Here is a 7,615-nt window from a genome sequence, read left to right as displayed (position 1 = left end):
GTCGGTTTGTAACAAGGCTCTTTGAACAGCTGCTCCTAATATGCATGCATACTTTTCTTATAAGATACACTATGCTGGCTTTTCACACTGTGCTGCTAATACACTGTGCTGGCTTTGCAGATGGCACAAGAAGAGGGCTCTCAGAATCACAAGCTCCGTTGCCCACCGTGTCATTACCAGGAAGAAGTTGTTCGAGACGCTTGCAGAGCAACTGCAGAAGTCAAAGACTCCTCGTGTACTTGCTATCTTGTATGGTGAGGCACTGTTATTTTATCACTAAATACACTAATCAATAAATATATGCATAAATAATGCTAACACCAACTGCCGTCCTCGATATAACAGGCAATAATACAGACAACCTGGCATACGTCCGAGCATAGTTTTTTTTTCACAATGCCTCACTTAAGCTCAAGCTCGCCAAAATTCTGCCTAACCAGGTACACTGAGGCTAGCCCAGCCGTGTGCAACGAGTGTATGCGGTCTCCAGATGCTTTATCTCCCCACCTAACGCAGTGGCTGTGCCTCTTTGGGTTATCTCTCAGCCTGTCAGCACCAGCATAAATAAGACACAATGCCAAAAATCCTACCTGTGTATGTATTATCTTGTAGTCATGTTTTCAATCTTGATACTACAGATTCACCGACTAGCCCAACAACAAGTACTGTTACTGTTAGCCATGAGACTAACAGTTTAAGACGCACTTCTGTGGAAAATCACACAAAAGTTTTAATTTTCATTAACTGTGCAATGATGTAGCTGCTAACAAACTAGCAAATTTATCTGTCTTTTGCTTTCCAATAGGCACTGCCATGGAACCAGTAGCCAGGAGGGACTTTGAGAAGAAAGTTGGCACTGCAGTGACACAGGTTTGTTGTAAAATCACAGGAATAGTGCCCTAAGCTTCTGTACACCCCAAAACATAATCCGCCTTTTGCGTAATTTCATACATTATTGGTGCTCCTGGCCACTAGCGCTCTAACATGAAAACGTCGGGGCGAGAACACACCTCCTGTTTACGGACTTTTTTAATTTGCTGTAGAAAAGATAACAGCATTTTTGCAATTTGTGATGTAATTCATATTCAAAAAAAGCTGAATCTGTAGAATGTTAGCAAGAATGTGTGGTGGTTTTCTTATCATGCCACAGACAGCGTTACCTAGGACAAGGAACACCTACTTACCAGTATTACTTCTATTTATGATAACTCCCGTCATTGCTGTCCTTCCTCAATGCATCATCACTGTTGACGTTCCTCCCTGAGCACCCTTCTTTTTACATGTGCTGCGATGCCTGCAGTATTTATGTATATTTTTCACAATATTTCACTAGCATTTGAAATTTTCCACTGATACCATGTTTCATTTTATTTATATACTTATTTACAACCTAAAAAAACGGCAGACAAGGCCTGTTTTTCTCATGTTCTTGGCCACATTCTTCGTCCGCAAAATAAGTGGCTGTCCAACTCATGACTTCACACCAATTTGTACAGGCTTGTGAGCATGCCTTTAGGGTGCTTTTAAAAATTGTACCTGATTACACATTAGTTTCTACATTTGTATTTCATTGCCAATATTGTGTAATGCCACACATTTTATTATGCTCGGCTTGAATTATTGTAAACCACTACCCTCTGCTACGCTTAAACAATTGAAGATACATAAATAAGGGATGCGGCCTAATTTTCATTAAGTAAAAATAAACCGTGCTGCTTGTTTGTTGTGCAGGTAGGCCTCGTCATCAGTCTATTCCAGCCTTGGCTATGCGCAAGTCCCGACGGGCTTTTTGAAATGGGTAGTGATGTAAAATTGCAGGAAATCAAGTGTCCCTACTCAAGGCGAGACGATACTATTATTGACCCTGTGTCACAGCAGAGTTATGTGAACTGCAGTGTTTACGAGGATGGTCGCTTGAAAGTTGCTCGCAGCCACCAGTATTACTGTCAGGTGCAAATTGCCATGTATGTCACCAACACAAAGGAATGTTTCTTTTTTGTTTACAGTAGAAAACAGAGTATCATTGTTGTCGTTGAGCGGGATCAAGCTTTCCTTAGTGCGAACATTCCAAAACTGGAAAGTTTTCTTATTCATTTTACATGAAACAGCTCATGAAATAGGATGCAACCAATGTACATCCTAAAGTATGTCATACTCGTGATAAATTCACAGCTGTGAGGATGCAAATTGTGCAAAGAAAACTGTGCGATGTTGCGCTGTTTTTAATTCTACTTAACTACTCGAGCTTAACCAATGTATATCCTATCTCATGTGATACTAATACCAAATGCACAGCTGCAAGGAAGCATAGTGCAAACAGAAAACTGCAACGTTGTATTGTTTTTACTCCTACTTAGCTAGTCACGCTTAACCAATGTACTAAAATGAAGTTGAGTTCGATGGAAACCTGTCGGGTCAGGAACGTTCATGGTGGAAAAATCAAGCGGTGACAAATAACTAAAAACCCAAAGACAAATAGGTGTCGGTTCTTCTACAGGGGCATTAATAACAAATTTGTGAACAAGGTCCCCATAGCGGGACCGAATCGTTGTTGTCTTTGTGTTTTTAACGACTGGTCAGCGCTTGAATCTGCCACCGCAACCAATGTATCATAACGTGTGTAATACTCATGTCAGTTGACAGCCATAAGCCGTGCAATGTCGCATTGTTTTTACCCCCACCTAACTGGTCATGTTCAACCCGTGTATGTCCTAACGTGATACACATGCCAGATCAGGAGAACTTGCGTTTGGCATAGTTGGTGCTTACTGTTTGACATATTGACCACACAAAAAGACGAGGACAGAGGGAGGTACGACGACATCAGCGGTAACCACCCGTGTCGTCGTACCTCCCTCTGTTCTCGTCTTTTTTGTGCGGTAAATATGTCACACATGCCAGATCTTTTTGCATTTCGGAATTTTGGGATGTATTCTTCGGATATACCTTTGTATAGGTATACCATTGTGTGATCACCCCAATGTTCATAGAATAAATGTTTTATCATTTCTTTTTATCAAATGTCTTGTTAAGGGTCACTGTTGTGAATTTCATTATACTTGCACCCACACCGAGTGTTAGATCTGGATACAAGAAATGCGTTTCTCAGGAAGTCACACTATGTAAAAGTCAAAAGTGATAAACACTGCACACAAATGCATGGAACAAGAAAAGTTTAAACCTATGTACAAACAATATTTAAGTTTATTAGCATTGAGAGCATGATACAGCGTGAAGACTTAGATGTGAATACATTGTAGAATATATATTAGCCACACAGTGAGATTACTGCGACATCAGCCAAACAAGAACCAAAGATAAAAGTAAAATCCATTGGCAAGACTCCACCGTGGAGTTAAACAAAAACTTCTGCTTGCTGCCTGTGTTCATGAATGTCGCTGAAAATGAAGCCACTTACTTTCCACCACTTTGAATTATTGAACTTTGCAGATTTGTCAAAACGCAGCACATATGAAAAATGTCACTCATGGCAGGAATCAAACTGACAGGAACACGGTTTACCAAAATTTCATGTGTCTTTATGCGCTGTATAACTCGTTCCACATGGACACGTACTTTCGCAACATTGTACGTTTGTTGCAGTTGCCTGTAGAGAAGGGGGGCATGATCAGTACAGCACTTTTGCCTACCACACCGGCCAGTATTCTTGGGAAACCTTTGTCAGCAAGAATAATATCATTCTGACATATTTTGTCGAGAAATCCTGACTCCAGCACAATTTGTGTGTCTGAGCAGCTTCCACGTTAGGATTTAGACTTAAACACAATAAAGCCAGAGGGGGCGATTGTTACCAAAAATTTCAACGTGAAGCCATTTTGTACGTGGAGAATAAAACATGTTGTTGTCTGACTTCTGATGGCGTTTCTGTGCGCACTTCGGTGCAGTCAACGATGACTGTGCAGTCTGGATAATTTAATTGAAAGCACTCTGAACGTGTGTCTTTTATAACGTGCGCCTGTGGCTTATAAATACACTTTCCTGTCACAGTTGCCAGCCTGCCCAAAACTGCTGAAAGATTCGTGACGCTGTTGTCTCATGAATGCCAAAAAGCACTGCGATGACACTGAAAGGCAGTCCATGTTTCATCTTGAATAGAAGCATTAAAAGTTTGTTAGGAAGGCTGACATCAGTTGTCTTATCCCTCACTTCAAGCAGGAGACTTAATAGCAGTGCGAAAACATTGTCACAAACACCGCAAAGGTCCTTCACTGCCCCAGGTGTCTAGGACACTGCGTCGAAACCCCCCCAAAACACACTCTAGCCCTTGGCCCCACAGCACGGTGTTGCAGAGATGGAAATTTCTCCGCGGATATGGTAGAACATGATGTGGCTGCATCTTTGTGCTGGCACTCTTCTTCCACAGTAGGACGCAACAATTCACCTTGCTGATCATCAGTGGACTCATCCTGAAAGTCACAAGTAAAAATGAGGACCAAAAATGAACAAACCTCCACGAAAAAATGAACATACCAGCTCCAAGCTAATACTCTCATCCGTCAGGTCATGACATAGTTGCAGCTGATGAGAGCCTCCAGCCGAACTAGGGCTGTCCTTGACCTGTATATAATAGGGTAATGCTGTACCGTAGAATCTCTGAACTACGACCTCCATAACTACCAACTTGCCTTTCCTCCTGAGGGCGACGTTGTTTGGACCCGTGGTCTCTTTTGCCATCTGGTAGGGGAAAACATTGAAATTACACAGCATTTAACCGTATTGCAAGTGTGACTAGAGTGCTGAAACCAATGAACTATGAAATGCATTTTCCTAAAGCCAAAGCACAGAGAAACGAAAAAGAGGTAAGTGAAAGGGGCACGGGAAGAAGGAGCAGAGGTGTTTTGAGAGCTTGACACGTATACGGTAGGCAATGTTTAAAGGAAACATCTCGTCAATATTCAAAACCTCATATCAACTGTTCTTTAGATGTAAAACTGGAAAATGCATTCCGTCATTTATTTACCACATCATTATTTGTCATACGGTACACACATTTCCCGTGAGGGACGTATGCCGACTTGAATTCGAATGACGCGTTCTCCTAAGACATTGTGCACAATTTCTAGCGCAACAGCTTTTGAATTCAATGCTGACCTAGAAATTTATTCTGGCAGTGATTTTGCTCGCGGCCAGAGCGAGGCCCCACTCATGAAAGATGGATACCAGAGGGCCATGAAGGATGCATGGTGACTGTACAAAAACGGTAGTTCGTCAACGCCCGTTAACCGAATAAATGAACGCACCCAGAGCAAATTTTCATCTGCCTTACGAGTGATAGAGAGGACTCCGCGCGGCACGATATCTCTATGTAATATCACTACATTTGAGCACAAACCTCAAAGATGACACGAAATTTAAAGAAAAACTCACCGCTGATAACGCTCTGTCGGTGCCGAAGGGTCGCAAGGAACCGTGCGGTAGTATGCTGACGGGAAAATAGTCGGCACGTATGCAGGGTGGTGCATGATATTGCTCCTTGCATTCCCTGAGAAGTGCTGGCTGCAAATTCTGGTGTTTGAATTTGGTTGCCAAGACTTTCCGTCAGGCCTGTCGAATGAATAAAGCACGAATGTCGAAGCCTCATCTTCCCTTTTCCTTGCCAAACCTTAGAGTAAACAACGCACTTACCCGGCGCGCCGAACAGCCTGTAGCCAACGCTGCCACCGCTCTCTTTCGTACGGTCGTGAAGGGAATGTATAAAAGGACACGCTGCTGTCAAAACCTTCTTGGTTATGACATAAACGCAGCAATATCGCCGGCTTCGAAACTTCTTTTTCTTCGTTTTATCATTGCCTACTGCAGTGCGGTTCACGTTAGCAGCCATTTGTGCTTGTTTGTACGCCCGGCAGCTTCCGAGAGTGTCCGGCAGGGCGGCGCACCCTGCCCGCGGAAAACTACAGCGCTGGTTCCCCATACATGCCATGATTTTCATGTTATGACTAGTCAATTATGCTCGTCAGACAGTCATGTTATGCCATATGAATGGTGGTGTCGATACCATTATCGGAACGGCCAAGAGAGCTAAATGTCGTTGGCCGCTAGATAGATCGATAGATAGATACGCTAAAAGTAGCCGAAGTTCGCTAAGAAATTCGTCGCATTTATTAAATAAATAAATAAATAAATAAATAGGTAAAGAAATAAATAACGCGACAGCGACATCCCATTCCCAGTGCGTACTTCAAGCACTTATGCATGAAACCTTTCCGAATTTGCTATGCACCCACTACGTTGCCTTAAGGTAATTCACGCAGTAGCACGTGTGGCTTTTCTAGTGGGGTTCCGTCTTTCAACCTCGGAGTCATCATGATAATCACATATTCTGACGCCTGTTGGCAATGGAGGCTTATATATTACGCATTATTACTGCAATATTTCATGTTGCATTGTGTAGCATGTATACAGGACACATGCGTTCGTGAAGCATGAAAGCTACTTTCACGGCATTTCCACGCAGAGGAAGATTTTAAAACTGTTTCCACAAAGAGAGGCGCTGCTGTGTGGTGGAACATCGGCTTGCCGCGCCAACAACCTGGGTTCCATCCCCACTGGAATCCTAAAAACCCAGGATTGGTGCCCACGATGCTCCAGAATTTTCTATCGTTTGATTTGCATCATTCTCAATTTTTTGGTCACGCATAAGATGATGATTTTTACTCACAACCAACAACGCCGATACTGACGCCGACACTGCAATTTCTGCAAAATGAGCTCTTTAACGTTATCCCGTTAAGAGTAGTGGCGAGGCTCCTTGGTAGAATAATGGGATTCCACGCAGGGTGCTTGGGTTTGATCTATGCTGTGACCTTCATATTTATTCTTTGCATTGGTCGGGTCAACACTACCGATGGTAGCTTTTTGTTAACGCTCGCACGCTTAACCTATCCGTATCTTTTCTCACCATTTGTGGGTACACATAAACTGTCCAACATCTGTGGCGCATACCCGCGTAACTGTGGCACATGCCTTCCCGTGGTTAATGGGTTTGACGACGTACCCGACGGGGTTGTGACATTATTCATGTCATGAAAATTAAGTCATATTCGTCAAACCGTCTTATACTCTAACAGTAAGTTTGGTTCGCTCTAAGTTAAGGGTGCGATCATGACAGCATCCTTAGCTTGAAGCCTCAAGTTTAATCGAATGGTAAATAGTGATGAACGATTTTCAAGCGATTTTTAGAAGTATTGTTACACCTGATTATCCAGACTGAACGTCATTGCCTCAGCAAAGGCAATCTGTGCCAAGGCCAGCAAGGGAGACCGCCTGACGCCATCATCTCAACGACGTCATCGAACCCGGCGGTGCTGGTGTGTCTTAGGCAACGCATGGCGAGCTCTCTCAGCTCACGGGCCCGATAGCAGCCCGGTGATGGTATCGGCGCCATCTTGTCTGGCGAGTCTTATGCAATGCGTGGCAGAATTACTCATTCATAGGTGCAACCCAGTGGCGGTTCCTGAGTGGAGTATTCCGACATCATGGCCAGCGGTGGTTCTCATTGGACCTTGCTGACGTGAAGAGTATTCCTGGGCCTATAAAGAACCTGGCAGTGCGTCGCCAGGCAGCCGACGTATGCGTCAGAGAAAAGAGATCTCGG

At 43.5% G+C, this 7,615-nt stretch overlaps 1 long non-coding RNA gene across 1 annotated transcript; it reads right to left on the bottom strand.

Annotated features, from left to right (window-relative positions):
- Positions 1–4,645: 4,645 nt before the first annotated feature.
- Positions 4,646–5,800, bottom strand: LOC142768459 (uncharacterized). The gene is made up of 3 exons (XR_012885296.1): positions 5,647–5,800; positions 5,389–5,565; positions 4,646–4,695 (listed from the first exon to the last, which is right to left on the bottom strand). It is a non-coding gene; the product is annotated as an uncharacterized LOC142768459 (long non-coding RNA).
- Positions 5,801–7,615: the final 1,815 nt, after the last annotated feature.

The sequence above is a fragment of the Rhipicephalus microplus genome, chromosome 1 (assembly GCF_043290135.1).
Source record: "Rhipicephalus microplus isolate Deutch F79 chromosome 1, USDA_Rmic, whole genome shotgun sequence".
In the NCBI taxonomy this organism is placed as follows: Eukaryota; Metazoa; Arthropoda; class Arachnida; order Ixodida; family Ixodidae; genus Rhipicephalus; species Rhipicephalus microplus.
This window is presented reverse-complemented; position numbering and strand designations above follow the sequence as displayed.